This window comes from Hippocampus zosterae, chromosome 5 (genome assembly GCF_025434085.1).
Source record: "Hippocampus zosterae strain Florida chromosome 5, ASM2543408v3, whole genome shotgun sequence".
NCBI classification, from domain to species: Eukaryota; Metazoa; Chordata; class Actinopteri; order Syngnathiformes; family Syngnathidae; genus Hippocampus; species Hippocampus zosterae.
The window spans coordinates 21575398-21597103 of record NC_067455.1 but is presented as its reverse complement, the minus strand read 5'-3'; the positions used below and the strand labels follow the sequence as shown (position 1 = coordinate 21597103).

The 21706-nt window shown below is 39.8% G+C and overlaps 2 long non-coding RNA genes across 4 annotated transcripts in view; one reads left to right on the top strand and one right to left on the bottom strand.

The window, feature by feature from the left end:
• LOC127600387 (uncharacterized) overlaps positions 1-21706 on the bottom strand; it is a 68339-nt gene that overhangs the window by 28782 nt on the left and 17851 nt on the right. The gene's annotated exons all lie outside the window — the stretch shown is intronic.
• Positions 10027-20982, top strand: LOC127600393 (uncharacterized). The gene is made up of 2 exons (XR_007962337.1): positions 10027-10316; positions 19708-20982. It is a non-coding gene; the product is annotated as an uncharacterized LOC127600393 (long non-coding RNA).

The window sequence follows — 21706 nt, the reverse complement described above, 5'->3', positions numbered from 1 at the left end:
ATTATTCTTACTCTTATTATCTTTTATCACAATAGCTATTTTAGAGTTGTGAAATACTGATGTAAAAATATAAACGATGGTCTGATTTTTGCTTCATTGATGGCCAGTCCCATCAACAACAGCCAATCAGGGCCTGATTGAACTGAATGTTCGGTATGCAGGAACAAGTATGGAACAAGTTTGTCAATGTTTGCATGCACATTTTTCAAAGTGAATGTGGAAGGGTTTTTTTTTTGGTTTGTTTGTTTGGTATGTATGTATGTATCATTGTGTAAGACATGCCTGTAAAATACGTACGCATCTTTAAATAAGCCGAGAACACTGCAGTAGCCTGGCACTTGGGGCAACAATCTAAAACTCAACATAAGGGGAATAAACGTCATTTAAAATGCCAAGAATTTTTTAATTATTATTCATCAAAAGGTACTGTACCTTTCTGTGGACATCTCGACTTGTGCCACAATCAACCTCTGAAAATATTACAATGTTTGTCCCAATATTTTGTATTTATGTATAAAGAGCTTCTCTCCTTCAGTGATAAAAGCTTTACAGTGAGCACCTCGGTGGCGCGGAAAATGCAATCACCATAAAAATCGGTAATACATTCTGATACATTTTCAGAGGATGTCAACATAAATTTTGGTGACCACAGATCTCAGTTTTTGGACATTAGGTGACCTTTAGTTTCTCACATTTCACATTCACACTATGGCAAGTGAAGAGGCATATAATACATTTTTGCGGGCTACTGAAGAGCCAATTGAATTAATTTCCAAAAATAAACTATGGAAGCCACAAACTCTTGGACATCTAAAGTGAAGATCGATTTTCTTTTACATTTTTTTTTTGATTTCTGCGACAGACACCGCAATGTCAGTGCACCCTCCATATTGGATGTGTCCATTTTATTCATCATAAAATCGACAATCAATTTTTGTAAAATAGACTGACTTCATACAGTCAAAAGCCGTAGTTTGTTATTAATTCAGTGAGTTTCGCCAAGTACTAAATGAACAAGGCATCTCCACAATAAGCTTCATTTTGCCATTACGGCTGCAGCCTCAACGTATTCAATAAGGCATCTAGGTTGATGTATTTGAAATGTTCTCTATGAACCTTTGCCACTCCTTGAATGTCACGGTTGGATGTGTTTGGGACCAACAGGTGGCTCCGTAGGGCTCCTCTTACAGCGGCACACCTGTTGGTTGTCATGTCATTCGTAGGTTCTCTTTTTCAAGGACTCCCAGCAAGACCACTCAGGGTCGGGTTATTGTTTTTGTTGTTGTCACCGCTTCTGTTGGTTAATGTTTGTGCCTGACTACCATGGATTTTTATTTGTAGTTTTGTAATGTTTTTTCCTTATTCCAAGCGTTTGTTGTTTGTTTGTTTGTTACTTTGTGTTCTTGCTGTTTTCAGAATTTTATTTGTTCTAAATTTAGTTTTTACAGTGTTTTGTTAATGCAGTTTGTCAAGTTCACTCTGCTCCTCCCACTGCTTTTCAGGGTCCTCTACCACCACGATCGTGACACTTAAAAGGAAGCAGCATTTACTCCTTCACTACCAGTGCTATGCCGATGTGAATTATGTTTGTTCTACTTTGGAGCGGGGGAGGAGATCTGCCGTTGTGGTTGAATGGTTAAATGAACCTTTGGACTGTTATTGCAATTTATAGCCAATCAGCCTGCTCAAATTCATAGATCGGCCACAAGTGCGAGTGTATAGACACACACACACGCACACGCACGCACACGCACACACACGCACACACACACACACACTAGAAGGAGCTTAAGTGCACTCACATCATAGTTGTCTCTTCAAGGCAATTAAATTCTTGTTTTTTTTCGGGTTTTATTTTTTTTCAAATGCATTTAAGGCCATGGGTAGAATGGAATCATAGTGTTTATACATCAAAAGTGTGCTGGAAATTAGCACCTATTCTCTAAACACAGTTTTTCTCATCGTGTATTGCCATTTTGACTATTCCCTGGTAGAAACAACCTCCTGCCAACTAATGGCTAAACAGCAGATTATTGTTGAATGAAACGAAATTGCCACTGATTTACTAACATCAACCTTTTTTCCCAGAATCTATTTTAATCACAGTCACACCATTATCAATATCTTGTGACTGGTCAATAACAAATAAGGAAAACAATTATATCCTGATTATAAATAAATACATTTTATATACAGTATGTATAACTCTTTTTTTTTGTATCTGTGGTTGTTTGAGAATGTTCAAGTTGTTATCTCCAAAGCCTCTACGAAATTGTACTACATGGTTAAAAAAAAAAAAATGTTTGCTCATATAACCTTTGTAGCAGGCACTTTAATTCCAATGCATTTACCATGTCTATAATTTATTTATTCTCCAGCCGGTCAGTAATTCATTCATTATGACAACAGACTTTTCAAATGAGCAACATAATGCTACTTCAATGTGCAAGAGTTCATTACATGTCCTCGAGCCTTTCCATTGCTTTTATGCCACATGTTAAATTCTTCTTCACACTGACAGACTTTGGGGTTTTCTTCCTTAAGCATTCACTGGACACCAACACACATAAAATCTGCTGACAGAGACGACAATATGCGCTCCTTGCCTCCCTCATAAAGTGTTCCCTTTCAGAGGAACTGCCCGTGATCTACACACAAATATATTAAACATCATAAATCAGCTTCATAAAGGATGTCTGAGAGATTCAATGTCTTTTTGAAAAATAAAACAGCAGAGCGAAACCTAAATCCTTGTGATTAATGTGTGTCTGAACCCTCACATAGCCATGGTAACCGGGGCAGTTTGCCACGCCATTTAGAGGATCCAGACACTGACAAAAACGTACCGGTATTTAAGTCTAGCACTTTCTTTTTTTTAGTAAAAATAAATAAATAAATAGATAATGCCTCAACATGCAAATATAAAATAAAAACATCCTCATCAATCTCTAGAGCAGGGGTGCCCATTAGGTAGATCCTGATCTACCGGTAGATCTAAGAAAGGTCCCAAGTAGATCCGAGGAGCGTCGAGAAGAAAAAATACAAACAACCATTTGTGTGTCTTTGTACATGTTAGTAATATATTTTTTGTGTTAATATACAGTGCACACTAATCAGTCTCATTTTCACAAAAAAATATTTAAAAAATAAAATAAAGCAGGTAAATCTTAAATTTGTGTGTGTGTGTGTGTGCGTGCGCGCGCCGGTAAGGGTAGATCCCGTGAGGTTAGTTGATCAAAAAGTAGATCTTCAATCCAAAAAGTTTGGGCACCCCTGCTCTACAAGAATGTCATGCGAGAAAATGTGTGCTAAAAATTAAGTTGGACGTTAGTTATCACAAGTAACTCATCAATGATATTGAAAGGATATTATGACACATAGGAAGTAGAATACTGACATGCATACGGATGTGAATTGTTGCCAATTTACTTCTATGACTATTTTCTCCCAATACATTAAGAAATGTTCCAGTATTACTTAAAGCCACATTACACCGTCGGGTCCAAGAGTAGGTACAATTTACAAATGCACAATGACCCCAAAAAAAAAACGAAAACGTTTTGTTGTTATTTAGCTCTGAGAGTTGTAAAATGTGACAAACGCAGTGAGTCCTCTATATTAACATAATATTCATTCATTCATTCATTCATTCATTCATTCATTCATTTTCCAATCCTCTTTATCCTCACAAGGGTTGTAGCGGGTGCTGGAGCCTATCCTAGCGGTCTTCGGGCAGTAGGCGGAGGACACCCTGAACCAGTTGCCAGCCAATCACAGGGCACACAGAGACGAACAACCATCCACGCTCACAATCACACGTAGAGTGTTCAATCAGCCTGCCATAACATGTTATTGGAATGTGGGAGGAAACCGGAGTACCCGGAGAAAACCCACGCAGGCCCGGGGAAAACATGCAAACAATGGCTTTCTCAAGTGTTCCGAATCCCATGTGGCAAAACCTTCGAGGGTCGCTCTCCCGTAGGTTTTAGATGTCTGTCTGATTTAAATGATCGGCTCCTCAGCAAGGTCTTCAGAAGCCTGATAATGATCCTGATCATTTGAATCAGATGTGTTGGAGGAGGGAGACATCTAACACATGCAAGAAAGCAGCCCTCGAGGAACCAAGTTGCCACCTGATCACGGTTTTTATGCCACCCGAGGAATCAAAGGTCACCGTGTTGGATTCCGGCTCTGCCACTTGCGCACCAAGCTTTTTTCAGATTTTCAGAATCTTATAATCATATTATGGACCGTAAATCATAAAATCCCTAAATACCTCGCAATTGTTCTTTAACAGTTGGACTATTTGCTCAAGCATTTTTTTCCCAAAGGACCATCATTGCTTGCAAACAACGGAGCCATTCAGGGATGCTCCTTTTATACGCAGTCATGGCAGTGACCCATTTCCAATGAACCTGTTTGGTCCAGATGTGGCAGCGTTGAGGTCATCCTAGTGCAGGGAAGCAGATGAAGCCAGGCAGGAATGCAGCCCCCGCTGAATAAGACAATTTATGACCAAAAACAACAGCAGGGGAACTGGGGTCAGATTCAAATACCCTACCTCATAAAAATCAAAACTCAAAGTAACAACAAATTACTAGTAAATTTAAAACTCAAGATGAAAATGCCATTTTCAATTTATTAATACTGAATTGTATTCATTCATTCATTTTCTGAACTGCTTTTTCCTCACTAGGGTCGCGGGGCGGGCTGGAGCCTATCCCAGCTGTCTTCGAGCAATAGGCGGGGGACACCCGGAATTGGTAGCCAGCCAATCGCAGGGCACACGGAGACGAATAAACCATGCACACCCTTACTCACACCTAGGGACAATTTAGAGTGATCAATCAGCCTGCCATGCATGTTTTTTTGGAATGTGGGAGGAAACTCCACACAGGGAGGCCGGAAATGGAATTGAACCCGGTACCTCTGCACTGTGAAGTTGACGTGCTAATAACCACTGGACTACCGGGCCGCCCTACTTAATTTTAGTTTCAGTCAATTTTCATTTGCAGCATATTGTGTGTGTGTGTGTGTGTGTGTGTGTGTGTGTGTGTGTGTGTGCGCGCATGTGTGTGGTTCATTCATCAAATTCATTAGCAGGCTGAGGATTGCCACCTTTAATTGACATTGTCAATAACACGCTCTAAAAAGACAGAATGTAAAATGTAGCGTAGTCTTACCAGCAAAGGATGGACACCAGGGTGAAAAATCACGGGTGAATATAAAGATTTTTTTGGTGCAAGAATGACTGTTACTTTGTTTTCCTTTTATGAGGCTTCACAAATCACTTCATCAATTCAACACAGCGACGTGATGAAAATAGTCTCACAGGATTGTGCAAAAAGGCACATCACTTTAACAGCCCTTAATGTGATCGATTTTATTTTGGCTATTATGATTTTTTTTTAATTACTTAGGCTCTGAGTGATATTTACACAAAAAACATAATCTGCAAAAATAATGAAAGTCATTGAATTACAATTGAAGAAGCAGAAATATAATATATTTGCCGAGAAATCTTGAAAAATTGCACGTGCATTTTCATCCAAAAATTATGCAGCAGCTTAAAGTCAGTGTTTGGTTTCATGAAAATGACTCACAATCAGTAACTTTTTTTGGAGGGGCGGGGGGAGTACACATACTTGAAAAACGATACATTTACTTCTTAGCTTTATGGACTATTTCTTGTTTCCTTAAAAGACAAAAGGTCTTGACTGTATGCCACCAAGCGCAATTAAAAGAACAGTGGAGAGGTGAGCATTGATTTAAAAGACGGTATTTCAAACAGCCCCCGAGAGTAAAGAGTCGAGCTCTCACACTGATGACACTAATTCTTCAGGGAAATTCATGTTAGTTGGTGTCTAGACATTTTATTACTTAGCCAAAGCACCAAAGAATGTGTTCCTTTTCCAAGGCCGGGCCGAATCTTAAAGGCATGCCGATGCCCAAATGCCATCTGTATGTCACAGAATGATCAATTATCAATTTATGTCATGTTTGTCTTTATACTAAGACTTGGGAAGAAAAAAAAACCCACACACATCCTTGGCTTGGTCCAATTGACATTTTGTTTGCATCTTTTAATACTGTGTTTTATTTCGCTTGATACAGCTACAAACTGTGACTATATTAAAAAAAAGAAATGGACAACTTCAGAATGTTCAATTAATCGAACGCATATTTGTAGTGGGTCTCATTTTCAACCCTGGTTTGACTTTAGCCCCCTTTATTTCCCAATGTTTTAATTTACAACTTTACACTTCTTTGTGCATCAAACTAAAATAGCTTACCATTCCCTCCATCGTTAATATTCATATAAAATCGGATCAAAGATCTCAATTGAAATCTGATGTGCTTCCAAGATCACAATTAGTGTTTATTCAACAAATTAAGTTGAAATGAACAATAAGACAAAAAGGGACTTGAGCCAGATCATTTTTTTTTTAAAACGTTGCCCATTTTGATAGTAATCATGTTTTTTGTCATAATGCTCGTTGGCCTCCAAAAGCTAGTTTTTGCCTGCAGCTTTTGCCGTGATCTTTTGTTGCTACTTTTGTTAATGTTTTTCGCCAACTTTGCCCAGTTTCAATTTGGTATTGGTACTTGGTATTTTTCGTTTTAAATTTTTATTATGAGGAGGCTGAATCCCAGCCCACCGGAAAATCGCCTCGTTGTCCAAATTACCCACCCCGTGCGCATGCTTCAAGTGAAAGGCGGCCAAACACACTCGCCTGGCCACTAGTCAATCACACGGCACAAATAGAGACAGACATTCATCCTGTCACTGAGTGGGAACTTAGCCTATGCTGCCAACACCAAAGTCAGGCGAGTGAGCCACCAGAAAATAGAAACCATCACGCTTAACTAAATACGGTATACTCAGTGTTTGCATTAACAAATAAGTCTCAGAAAAAGGTCATCAGTGACCACTTGGACAGTACGACATCATTTTAATAGAAAAAATGATTGTGTCAACAAAGTGATTCACTGAAAGCATTTGCAATCCTTTATCTTTGACAACACAAGAGATGCGCGCCCACACTTGCGTTGATTAGCAAGGGCCCTTGTGAGTGTGCCATGTTTTTGGAGAAAATTATAGGTTTTTCAACAATTCCTCAGTCGGAAACCCTATTTGGAAGTGGATTTATTTGAAAATCACAATTATTGTGTTCATTCTCTATTTTAATGGGCACCCCTGCTGGTGTGATGAAGGCACTTGTCTATTCATAAATGTATTATTGCTGGGGAATCATCAACTTTTCGTTCGTGGTGCAAAATGGACTTATTGATGTGACAACATTCAACAATTTATTTTCCCAAGGCATCCACAAACATCTATTTTTCAATGCTCCCCTTTTGTGCATATCTTAGTGAAAGGCTTCTGGTTAACACAAGATAAAGACAAATGTAGGCTGAATTCATGAAGTTAATGACCATAAAAACAAAAGCACTTTACGTCCCAGTGAATGGTGGTTATAATAATTTAGACAGTTCCGAATTATTTGTCAATATAAAAGCCTAACACAAAACAATGCACAATGTTATAGGTCAGACGTGACACTTAGCTGATGGCTGTCAAAGCAGGAAAGTCAGACAGTTTGCACAGATGGTGGCCATCCTTGGCCAACATTTAAAAAAAAAAAAAAGAAAAACGAAATGAGCATGTCCCTCTTTGTCAAGCGATTCCTTGGCCTGAGAATACAGGCGCAGATAAAGGGGCGCATGTAAAAGTGTTTATGTAGGCAGAACCTGGATAGGAGGAGAATGCAGAGTCACTATTCATTCACCACTCGTGACATCCTTTCTGCCTTGTTGGACTTTATTAAATTCTATAGTTTCTCTCCTTTCTTTTTGCTCCCTTTTGTTAGCTTGTTCTCATGTGCAACACATACTTTTTGTCTCTTTCTTTTTGTGGTTGAGGGCACTCAAGCAGAAAGAATGTGTGGGTAACAATCATAGAAAAGTGAACCGATATAAATTCAACTGATAGTCACCGTTGGGAATTTGAAGGAGGACATGCATAGTTCTCCACAGAGCGGCTTGATCTCTAAATAATAAACAACAAAAGTTGTCACCTTACTGAATGACAATCTTCATATGAATTCCTCACAAACTCAGGCCTGCACAAAGACTTCTACCAACTTTATGCTATGATTTATTTCACTCATCTTCGCTCATCTTTTTTTTTTCGTAAAGTGGTCAGCGGTCTTTTGTAAGCCAAGATCTGCAATCATGACAGTTTTTTTTATTACACTTGTTGAAGACATCCATAAAAATATTAAGTGGCATGCAAAAAAAGAGATACTCATTTAGAAAATATTCAGTGTGATAGCTGTCTCGATGTGGAAGTTGTCGCACTGTAAATGTCCGTTCACATTGGGCAATTGGTGTGGTGCTTGACATGTCATAAAATGACTGACTAGAATATTTGCTGATCCTGCTGTTTAATGATAACCACCTCTTGCACAGAAATATGAATAAAAATAAAGACAATATGACTCTTATTATGCTTAATATGCTTAATTAATGCTTAATTAAACCACTGGGTAAAAAAAAAAGTCTATGATATGCCTGGTCATTTATAGGTGCGTGTGTGCACAATTTACATTTCGTATAGTTGTTGCAGGTATAACTTTACAGGATGACAGCCATGATGTCTTATTCCATTGTCTTCACCTGAGTTTTGCAAAGCGCATCAACTTATGCATTGAAAATTGTGGAAATGAGCATGTGTTGTTATTGTTGTATTTTTTAAACCATGAATCAAGTCTCTTTGGACACCCAGTAGAACAGTGAGCAATGGCCCTCAATGGTCAAAAGTGGGAGGAAGAATTGCACAGAGAGTATAATTGTATATTATACAATACTAGCTGGTTCGCCGCCCTCCGGGTGGCTCATCAGCTAGTTCCTGCGGAAGGCTGGTAAGGTGGTGGTTCGCCGCCCTCCGGGCGGCTCATCAGCTAGTTCCTGCGGAAGGCTGGTAAGGTGGGCCTTTGGCCCACAAAAGTGTTGTTGCTTGGTTCAACTTTTTGTTCATCTTCATTGCTTATCGCGAAAATAAAGAGATGTTTAGCTCTACTAAATAACTAACAATTTCATTGCAATGCTTGTGGGTAGACAACATTTTTTTCGCCAAGATGCCCGCGCGATCGTAGTGAGCCACTGCCTGAGCGGCGCAGTGGCGGCGCGCAGCGGCGCGGTGAAGTAGGTACGTTTTGAAAAGGGACAGACGGAAGGACAGACCGCGTGCGGGACGACGCGCTATATATATATAGATAATATACAATTATATATAGTATAATACATGTGTATAATACATGTATAATACATGTATAACACATGTGGAGTTTGCATGTAGAACATGCAAACTCCACACAGCGAGAGCGACCCTCTGCACTGTGAGGTCCACGCGCTAACCACTGGGCCACCGGGCCACCTGAGTTAATCACATCCATATAATCATTGGTAAGCTATTATGGACTTAGAAACAGGCACTGAAACGAAATTGTGGTATTTGCTTGTACGCTTGGAAAAGAAGGGCTGTGGTTGGGGTCACAGTTTGTTGTAATTTAACACTTTATAATGAGGAAATTGTCAGTTATCTGCAAAATTCAACAAGAAGGCATGATGAATTAACAGAGGACATGTTTAATGAGCTTTTCTTCAGATGAGAATTGCATATTCAAGGTTAGAAAATACATATAAACACGTGTTTCTTTGAAAATAACGACAGTACTGTACTACATTGAATGTATTCAAAATGAGAATTTCACTGAATTAATATGTTCTACTTTGTGATTGATTGCGAGGCAATACATGTTTTAATTAGGTCTCAGAATGCTCACCATACTCAAACAGACACCCTGAATCGGTTACCGGCCAATCGCAGAGCACACAGAGGCGAACAACCACCCACACCCACACTCACAACCAGGGACAATTTAGAGTGTTCGATTAGCCTAATATGCATGTCTTTAGAATGTGGGAGGAAACCGGAGTACCCGGAGAAAACCCACACAGGCCCGGGAGAAAATGCAAACTCCACACAGGGAGGCCGGAGCTGGAATCGAACCCGGTACCGCTGCACTGTGAAGTCGACGTGCTAACCACTGGACTACCGGGCCATTATTTCCGTGCACTTTGGCCTTCAAGAAGTACGACTGCAATCGGCTATTCATCACAGCAGTTCTAAAGCCAGCCGAATGGATATGAAAGTGCGATCAATTGGCCAGGAAAGGGAGATTAAAGATGGATGAGTCACCTTAGTCCTCCTTCTTGACAACCGTGGCATGCCTTGCAGCCTCTCAAGAAAGGTCAGTGATTGATACCTATCTTTCAGCAGTTCAGCTTTAATCTGACATCGCGTGTGATTTGTTATAATATCCGCAAGAGACTGAATGGCTCCACAGTCATGCGTCCCCTTTCTCACCTGTGCAGCAGAGTACGTAAACGAGAAACAAAAAAAGTTATTTGCTGTTGACGTCATTGTCAAAAATCAAGCGCAAATGAGACTGAGGGTACGAAAAGGCGTCTGCATCAAGCAAAAGGAAAGGCCCTGTTTTCGTACAGGCACTCAGAATAAAAACTTGAGCAATTTTATTGTCGTGCTGGAGCAAGTCTCATGTTTGGGATTTTGGCAGACCACGATACACTTCGTTGGGTGTTTTCTATAACCCACCCCCCTCACCCCGGTGAATACCTGAAAATTAGATGACAGGAAGTAGGCCACACTGTAGACCAGGAGAAACCAAGACGAAGTTGTGACTCAGGTGGTGCAACATGATTTTGTTGGATTTGATCCAGGCACAGTTAGACGGAGCTCTGCTGTTACGAAGAAAAAATGTGACGTCAGCATGTACCCAGCCCTCTGAATCATTTTGGAAATCAATTAACTGAATAAATGATCATTATGATTATGCTGATGATGCTGATGATTATTATCATCATCATCTGTAAAAGTACCCCAACATTGTGGCACACCTGGTGTGGCGGAGGTTGTCACGCACAGACATATGATTGGTGGTTGAAGGTGGTCTCCATTTGGAAGCCGACAACTGTACATTCTCTGAAAGTTGTAATCACTACGATGAGACTGTAATACTTCTACCATTCCCCTCGTGCCTCACCTGCGCCGAATTTAAAGGGAATGAGCTGCTTCAATTGGCCAGCAATCATGTCGGCTGTGTTCAATCCCACAACGGCGCACACACCCATTTCTAACTACGCCCGTCTACGAAAGCGCCTACAGTTGCACCGTGCTTTGCTCGAGACTTGCGCTGGGCACGAAAATAGGAGTGTTAAGTGAGAGGAACTTTTCTCTCAAATATTGGGTTAAGACAGAGTGCCATCACTGACCTTTGTTCTCAGAAGCTGTCCAATCCGTTTTCACTTAATTAGCAAATGCCGGGAGAGTTTAACAGTGCTAATGGGAAACAACTTGCAGGTGCTAATTAAAAAGAAACAAATAAAACAATTAGCTCAATTTCAGTCTCTTAATATTTATACAGTATTCATTTTCAGAACCTTGTCATTTCTTGTCACATGTTGAAGATATTTAACCTATTGTGCTGTACACTTCATGCTGTGAAATACTGGTTCTGGCATTTTTAAAGTGTATGAGCTTGGTAGAATAAACATTTTCCTCTGGAGCTGATGGCTTTTCCCCACTCAAGGCTACAAGGTTTATGCAGACAGTGATTAACCACTGCTTTACAGGATACACAAACCTGTCATGTGTGCCCTTGAGGTGGCAAATACATTCATTTCCTCTTTGACTGTGACTGTTAAAAGCACCAAGCTGCTCTCCAAAACTGTGTTTCATGTCATATAATCTCGTGAGCATTTGATCGATCGCAGGTGGTTGTCTTTGCAACATCAGTGGAAAAATGTCACAATTATTCTGATCCTATTTTAGTGCCGTACTGGCCTTAGGGATGAGGCAGCAGATTTATTATGAAAATGCAGAAGGACAATCTCGGGTCTGCTGAGCACACATTTTTACTTGTGCTCCATTGACTCTGGTCATAAAACCACAATATAATATATACTGTCCATACAAAGAGACAGGATTGGCCAAATTATGTGACAGGAAAAAAAAAAGAGAAGACTGAAGCAAAATCAAAAATAATTACTCACATGAACATGTAAGGATGAGTCAGTGTGAATTATTATTATTATTATTATTATTATTATTATGTTTGTTGTTATCATGATCATCATCAACAATGCACTCATTATTATGATGATGATGATGATGATAATAATGATGATGATGATGATTATTATTATTTCCCAGAACACATTGTGTCCACCCAAGAGGTTTCATTTTACTGTATGTGCCCACGGGGACACGACTGGGAATGTGACTTGTTAAGACATGCATAAACATTGTGCAATTATTTTCTCAAACTATTAAATACTATGCAGCAAAAAGAAGAAATGATATAATAATAAACAACAAATTTTCTTCTTGTATGATGCATTGAACCCTGTGGCTGATGAACTCAGCTTCAGTTTATGCCCCCTTAACAACATCAAAGCCCCTCTTGTGCAGGCAGTGTGTGGTCCGCCTCAGCAGGAAACAAATTAGCTTTCTTGACCTTGGCCCAGGTCCTCCTTCTACCCACACCCCCCACCCCAACCCCCACCCTCTTCTCTGGCCTTCATCCGGCCACTTGAAGGGTCAGCTGAATGACAAGTCACCTCTGTTCTCCTCCACAGTGGGGATGTATTAAAACAAGAGAGCACATAAAAGCCTGATGTGCATTGGGGAAATACGACTTTCTGAGATCTATTCAGATTTGACATCAATTGGAAATGATGAAAATTAATACCAGTCATAATAGTACCCTTGCCATTATAAAACAATTGTATAATTGTCAGGCTGATTAAAAAAAACTTTCACAATCACACCAATGGACAAATTTGTGTTTTTAATTAACCTAGTGTGTATGATGACCGGACAGAAAAGACTGATCAGAGAGTTGAACCCACAACATTTCGCTGTGAAGCAATCTTGTTAGCTGTATTCAGTTTTCATAGATTTCATCTCATTTCCTCGATAATTTCGGCAATTTGCAGTGCGTTACTTCCTTTTCTAAGAGCTGATAGTGCCAGCAGCTCTTTTTTGTGGGATGTATGCCTTTTAAAAAAAATGTTTTCCAGGTGGTGTTGGTTCAAACGAAAAAAAGAAAAATATAAGACAAATATAAGACAATTGTCTTTCATGGCAAGGGGGTAAAAAAACTGCAATTGTGGGAACTGAAAATACTACAAGTGGGAAGAGATGTTGATGAAAACAAGGTGAGGAGAAATCTCAAAACTCGTGAAAGACGGCCAGATTATATGGGAAGTCTTTTGCAACCTCAGTCCCAAAATAAAGATTGCTGTCGCGTACACAGACGCATGCATGCATGCACATGTTGAGGTGTTTTGTGTCTGCTTCCAAAAGACATAAACTACGGTACCTTGAATGGTGCAATAATAGCTGTAGATTTCAGAAAGAATGCCAATGCTGCACCTCCTATTCCTGCTCCTGCTATTCCTGCTCCGGTTAGTGTCAAGGGTGACTCCTGTGACTCCTTATGGCCAGGCCGAAAACATTTGTTAGCTCTACTCCATCCCGCCATGAACCTTGGTCTCTTGTCCACTCTCGCAGAAAGAGAGGAAATCGCTCATCACATCCACATCCTAATTGCAACATCCATTTGGAAAATAAATACAGCATGGTGGATATGCACGATTTTCCTATCCTGTCCACAGATTCCCTGTCCCTGCTTTCATCTCCCACACATGAGTCTGTGCTCCCTCCTCTGGTCATCCCTGAGCCCTCTGCTCGCCCTATGACTCGCCACTCCAAGCCGGTTTTCACACTGGCACTCCCTGCTGCTCTCTCTGTGCGCCCCTCAATCTCGCCATGAATTCCCCTGCGTCGCCCACTCCATCTCCATCGTCGACCAACCCCAAAGCCACTCCAGACTCCTCCGCGTCTACTGTTCCCCCCTATAATAATCGGGGATTCCATAGTTCGGAATATGCTAGCGGCTAAAATATAGCACCACTGACATTCACGGGACTTTGCACACACCCACACCCACACCCACACACACCACACACACACACACACACCTTTTTCTACTCTCACTTTTAATCCCTGTTTGGATACAGACCAACTTCCTCAAACTCAATAGCAACACATCCTGCCCTGATTTCTCACTTTCTATTGACAGCCCTACCATTTCCCACTTTTAGCCATATCCGTAACATTGGCGTCATCTTTGATCAGTCACTCTCATTTGAAACCCACATCAACCACATCACCAAAACTGCTTTTCTTTCACCTCAAAAATATCGCCCATATTCAGCTGTCTCTCCCCACCAGCTGCTGAAACACTGATTCACGCCTTTGTCATCTCACGACTCGACGACTGCAATATCATTCTTTACGGCTTACCCACCAAAACCCTCAACAGACTTCAGTACATCAAAATTATGTTGCCCATCTCCTCACCCACTCCCGCACCAGAGACAAAATCACCACAGTCCTCAACATCTACACTGGCTCCCCATCCAACAACAAATCCAGTTTAAAATTCTTCTCATCACCTATAAGGCCCTTCACAACCTTGGTCCCTCCTACCTTACTGGCGTCCTTTACTACCACACCCCTACCTGCAATCTGCGATCCGCCCGTGCCAACCTCCTTGACCCTTGCATCGGAACCAAGCACCGGAACCTGGGAAAACGGAGCCTTCTCTATCGCCGTCCCCTCCTTCTGGAACTTTCTCACACAGCACCTCAGACACACTCTCCTCTTTTAAAACAGGAATAAAAACCCACCTGTTCAGATCTGTTTTTAACCTTTAATACACAATCATTTATTCAATATAATCTCTCAACATAATGTTGTATTTATTCATTTTTTTAAAACACAGTTGCACGTATGTAGTTTTTAATTACGGTTGTCGTATTTTTTCCTATTCTTTTTTATTTATTGTATTTTACTATGTAAAGTGCCTTTGAGTGTTTTAAAGTGATAGACAAATAAAATGTATTACAGTGCACTCCGCTTAATAGAACACCATTGGGCCGAAGCGCTTCTGTTCTACTAAGCGGGGTTTCTATTAACCGGAGACACTTTATTAGGTACACCTTCAGACACGTCGACGACCAAGTTATGCACGCAGAAAAACCCCTGCTGACGAGCTAGAAGAGATATTTCGACTGTGGACGTCCATATCTTTAATCAAACAACAAAACAACAACTTTAATCAACTTCAGTCAAACATCTCAAATCACGAGAAAAATGTCGTTACTTTTGTCTGGAAACAGGAGTCCGTAACTTTGCGGTTGACTTCCCTCTCAATGCGCTGGATAAGAGGGAAGTCCTGGAAACCGCGGGCGTACCTTCTGAGAATCCGGCAATGCATCGTATCGTCTGAGTATGTCCTTCTTATCCGCAGGTGATAGCCCTCGTCTCTTGAATGAAGTTGAAGCCATTGTGACGTGCGTGTGTCTATGTGTGGAGTGAGCGTGCTACCTGTTACTGTATACGGCTAGAACTACCGCGTTTTCTCACGATAGTGGTACAGTATCGCGATAGCTACACTTCTCGCGATAGCTACACTTCGAAAACCACTAGTTTACAATGTTCATTGCTTACGGCCTGTTCTATTAAGCGGAGATCTGTTCTACTAAGCGGAGTATCTTTATAGGAAATTGCATTAGGCAAATCGGTTCCAGAGCCTTTTGCTCTATTAAGCGGATTACTCTATTAACCGGTGTTCTATTAAGCGGAGTGCACTGTATTATTTTATTGTTATATATAGATATATTGTTATTATTATCATTTTTTGTCATAGTGGCTCAATTGTGGCAAACAGAATTCTTTCAATGATATATTTTGGTATACTGTATTGTATAAACTCACCAGAAAAATCTGATTCTCCCAGAGGACGAGAAAGCACGTTTGTGTGCATAAGTGGTATACCTGGGAGCTAAACATATGTGATGTGTTGTCGAGCGGGAAGTACCTGGACTTTATTAACGGTCATACTCTGCACTCATCTCTGAGGGCTCCTTAATCTCGTGGCGAGCTTGCTCCAACATATACAGTATATATATACTGTATATATCATAATGTGAGCCACCCACTATCAATAATGCTGCTCAGGGCCTTTATGTCTTCATGCTTGTTCACAGCGCTTATTGAGTCCAGTGAACACATCTTCAGCACACGTTTCTTTTGCTCAATGAAAACGAAAATGAACCCATAACTCCACCAAAATGATGATCAAAATAGCATTGAGCATGAGAAGCTGATGATAACTAGCTGAGACCACATGAGAGGTTTACAATTTCTCTGTGGGAGCACAAGGAACACACATTTGGGGCTCTTGTTGTTCCCTCTAAACCTATGCCAAAGATTATTTATTTTACGATATGATTCAGCTGCTGTTCTGGGAATGGTTGACAAAACATACATACAGTACAATGACTCAGGGGCATGGCTTTGGTAGTGTACCAAATTGACCATATCCTTATGACTAAATGCTAGCTTAAGCCAAGGCAATTTCCTCTCCTTTTCCTGCAGGCAACCATGTAAAAATGATTACAGTGTGAGCTTTGAGTAAGGTTCAACAAACACGGTTTCCTGACAGCTAACACGACTGCATAATATTGTCGGGATTTTTTTTATTTTTATTTTTTCAATTACACTTGGACTGCCGTTTGATTTGTACTTTTTTTAGTGATGCCCATATAAAGTATACTGCATGTACAATGGCTAGTCATGACATTCCATTTTGTTAGATCCACAGAATTTTGTATCACTTCTATGACTCGGGATCCCCCGGGGAGAGCTGGAAGAAGTAGCTAGGGAGAGGGAAGTCTGGGCTTCCCTGCTAAAGCTGTTGCCCCCGCGACCCGGCCCCGGATAAGCGGTAGATGATGGATGGATGGATGGATGGATTCTATGCCAGTAATTCACTGATTTTTCTTTTTTTTCGTTTTGCATCCATTCATCAATCCATATTTTATATTCTATTCTATTTTGTTGACAGATTAACTGAAACTAATTTCAACTGACACTGCTCTCCAGTAAATCATCAGGCTGATTAAAAAAAAAAAAAAACTTTCACAATCACACCAATGGACAAATTTGTGTTTATAATTAACCTAGTGTGTACGATGACCGGACAGAAAAGCCTGATCAGAGAGTTGAACCCACAACATTTCGCTGTGAAGCAATCTTGTTAGCTCTATTCAGTTTTCATAGATTTCATCTCATTTCCTCGATAATTTCGGCAATTTGCAATGCGTTACTTCTTTTTCTAAGAGCTGATAGAGCCAGCAGGTCTTTTTTGTGGGATGTATGCCTTTTAAAAAAAAAAAATTCCAGGTGGTGTTGGTTTAAACGAAAAAAAGAAAAATATCTTAATGACATTACATTTCAATTATAATATTTAACTGTTCCAATGACATTTTTCAAATTAAAAATGTATCATAAATATTGATTCAGGACACAAGCTTTATATGGCAAAAAAAAGTTGCTTTGACACCAAGTATGTGTCGTGAAGTATTTGCTTGTAAGTGTGTAGACCGAGGTCTTGTGGTCAAGCAGACTCCATAGGCCAGACAGTAGGAAGTGAAAGTGCGACCCCAGCCACAATATTGTCCAGATCTGTGGTTTTCCACATCTCTTCTCATTTTACTCATAAAGTAAACCAGAAACAAACACAAGCTCTAAATCGCTCATGCCCTGAGTGAAAGCATATGGCTGGAAATGACACAAAGTGGAAAATGACTTTTAGAACTTGTTTGTAGCATTCTAAGTATTCTGGTAATGCAGGGGTCCCCAACCTTTTTTGGCCCACAGACCGATTTATGTCAGACAATATATTGAGGGACCGGCATTTAAGGTGTGGCGGTTGTTGTGTTATACAACAAAATAATATGGTATGAGCTGCATGAAAACTGTGGTGTTTTCGAAAAATAATAATAAACACAAAGAGCGCCTATTCTGGCCGCAACACTCTGATCCCTATGGTAATGTTTCATGCCTTCAAAAAAAAGATACAACGCAAATTCCAAGTGCATGAAAATGACGACTCACCACAGCCCTGAGCTTGATTTTCTGCAACCAGACGGTCCCATCTCAGGGTAATAGGAGAAAATGACACCTCAAATGTGTGGTTTATGTCCAGTCGACTTTGTAATTTTCATTTAGTCGCCGTTACTGCAGAAAACCCCCGCCTCACACAGGTAAGATGTAGGAAATAGCAACCGTGCTATTGTGGCGATTTTAGAGTATTCAGCCATGACTTTAATCCAGTTGTCTCGAACGTACTTTTAAGGCCGCCGTCATTTGCGATCTCCAGCAGTTTTTTTACTCATTTTGCGAGTTCCAGCGTTTTGTTTTTAGCGTAAACGGTCACGTGACGGAGAAGCGTGCTTGACGCATGTCAGGCATAACACAGACGGATGTAACGGAGAATCCGGTAATTTTTCAAAATAAAACCCCAATTGCCCTGCGGACAGGTACCAGTCCGCGGACCGACGGATGGGGACCGCTATGGTAATGCAGCAACATCTCGAGAATTCTAATCAACTATGAATGAAGAATTTCGACAATGCCTGTAGTATTCTAAATAATGTGAAAAACATTTTGTTCAAAGAACATGTCAGCGCATTTCATTGACCTTTGCTTGTGCTTTCAGTTGCAGCAAGGTATACATAAATAAAGGGGACAGGTGATAGAAATGTTAAGTTTTAATGTTTTTATATAAGTATTTGGGTGTCTGAGGTCCCCGCGCACCCATCAAATGTGAAAATAAACTGCAAAGTGAAGATTTAATTTTCTGAAAATAATAAAATAAATTCAATAAAATAATCATCAGATTAACCACACTGACTTTCCCCAGAATGTGTCACAGTTTAAATTGAACTTCATAGATGGATTTGTTTTTGTTTTTACTCTTAATAATTAAAATCAATTATTTTATTTTAAGGTGAGAGTGTGGGAGGGGGAAAAAGAAATACCCTATGTATTCTTTTACTTTCTGACATCAAGAGGAAAATACAAATAAACAAAGGGTAGCTAGAGTAGCGATTGAAGAAACACCCTCACCCTGAAATAGTTACTTGAGCTGAAATAGGTTGTTTTGTATCAACTTGACTATTCAATTTTAATTAGTGGTTGCAGGAGATTTTTTTTTCTTTTTTTTTTATCAAATTGTCACTCACCTCTCTTTCTTGATCTACATACAAGAACAAACGTTGCGGCAATGACCTGAAATTCTATTGGGCAAAAAAGGACAAAAAGCTGTTATGGAATACAACAACAATTTGTCTTGTACACACATTATCAAATAGCAATGAGACAAAACCATTGTCCCATTTCATTAAATTTTTGATTGCATTTCCTGGGGGTAAAGGTAATAATTAATTTGGCTCAGGGTAACACATACAATGGGGAACCGGGACTCAACCTCAACAAGCAAATCCCAAAATGTTAAAATAGTGCTTTTCCTTCAATCCTGAAAAAAAAAACTATTTAATTTAAGACATGGTAAGTCTTGTACAGAGAATGTTAAAAGAAAACACACACAAACTGAAAGCCTGCAAGATTGCAAACTTTTTTTTTTAAATGGAAAAAAAAATTACAAATTCTATCCCTCCATTTTCCGATCTGTTTATCCTCACAAGGGTCGCAGGGGGTGCTTGGAGCCTATCCCAGCCATCTTCGGATGGTCGGCGGTGGACACTGGAGTACCCGGAGAAAACCCAGGCAGGCACAGGGAGAACATGCAAAAACTTCACAGGGAGGCTGGAGTTTGACTTGAACATGCGAGGTCGACGCACTAACCACTAAATCACCGAGCCAGATTATAAATTCTACATCATAATATCTTCGTGTCTGACTTCAGAGGGTAAATTAACATTTTCGTCTTCCTTCCACAAGATAAAATCTAAAATTGGCTGGCATTCTTTGAGTGAAAGTACCGATGCATGGTTGAGCAATTAAATATATATGTAATCCTGCTGCTGCATAACAGAAGCAATTTGTAACATCTCTCCGCTTTCATTTTTTGCGTGTGCTGTGGTGGTTATCCAGCCCCCCCCCCCCCCCTTCAGCATTGTTAGTCACCGTGTTTATCGGTTCCAGCAGCTGCGGCGTACTGGACATCATCTGAAAGTGCAAATGACAGGATGCAATACACCGGAGAATAGCAGCAATCTGAGGGAAGTTCTCCATTCAACAGAGATCCCTAACTCTCTGTCTTCTTATCCTGAGCAGAAAATAAAAAAATCAATAGGGGCTCACTGGGCTTGATAGAAGTTGAGTGCCGAGAGAGCTTCTATTCTCACTGTAGTACATTTCAGCGAAAAAAAAAATCCAGATGCCTATATGAACTAACAAATCTGTCTCCGCAAATGTCCATCATCTTCTAGAAATTAACTAAATTATTTTTTAAAAAATTATTTTTGTCAATTAAAGTTTATAATGTCACATTTTTGCATTGCTAAGTTTGAAAAAGAAATAGTACCCAAAAAGCCAATGGATTTTGCGCCCAGCTACCCCAAACTATATCTCATCCATGGTCTCTTGTGAAGGTATCTCAACTCTTAGTCGACTTTTGACATCATACCATACTGTTGTGGATGTGATTGAAAATTTAAAAAAGGGTTCTTGTTTCTTTTGAAACAGTAAATCTTGGAACTCTTCAAAAAAGCTTCTGTCCATGCACCAAGAATTAAGTCAAAATTGACTCCATTGGATTATTTTGTTTTTTGTTATTGTAAAGTGTCCTTGGGTGTCTTGAAAGGCGCTTATAAATAAAATGTATTATTATTATTATTATTATTATTATTATTTACACGTGTGTGTGTGTGTGTGTGTGTGTGTGTGTGTGTGTGTGTGTGTGTGTGTGTGTGTGTGTGTGTGTGTGTGTGTGTGTGTGTGTGTGTGTGTGTGTGAGTGTGAGATGGATGCCACTATGGAGTATGGCGGTCTGCAACTCAATGTCGCTGTCGTTTCAAGAACATTGACACCTAGGTGGATTGTGGCTTTTCTTTTAACACAATATGGCGGGAGCAATGTTGAAGTCGCATTGGGTCTCAGACATGACAATGCAACTTCCTTGTAGCTCTGCCTGAAAAAACATAATCCAGAACTAAACAGTATACACGTTTGATCGTACAGTAACTATACATAGTAATAAGAGAAAAACATTTTGCATCACTCTGTTACACACCACTCACACATGCACGTACACACACATGCATACTTATATACAGTATACATATATATATACATATAGTATATATATATATATATATGTTAGAGCTGTAAAACGATTAAAATATTTAATCTAATTAAAAATGTAACTGTCATAATTAACTCAAATGAACTAAAAATTAATCGTGATTACTCACACATTTTTTATCGTTTCTGAATTTCCTTGTAAATTTTTTGTCCTATTTTTTTCCCATTTTAATGCTCTAATCAACATGGAATCATGAATCAGTTTTCTATGTGCCAAATGAAAATATTTACTGAAATAACAATTTCGATTTTCAATTTTACATGAACATTTTTCACTTGGTGCAGTTATTCACACATAATCTCTCACACAATATTACTGTCCATCAATAACGGTGAAAAAAATATTTTGTCACACACAACAGCTGCTTTAACAGCTTT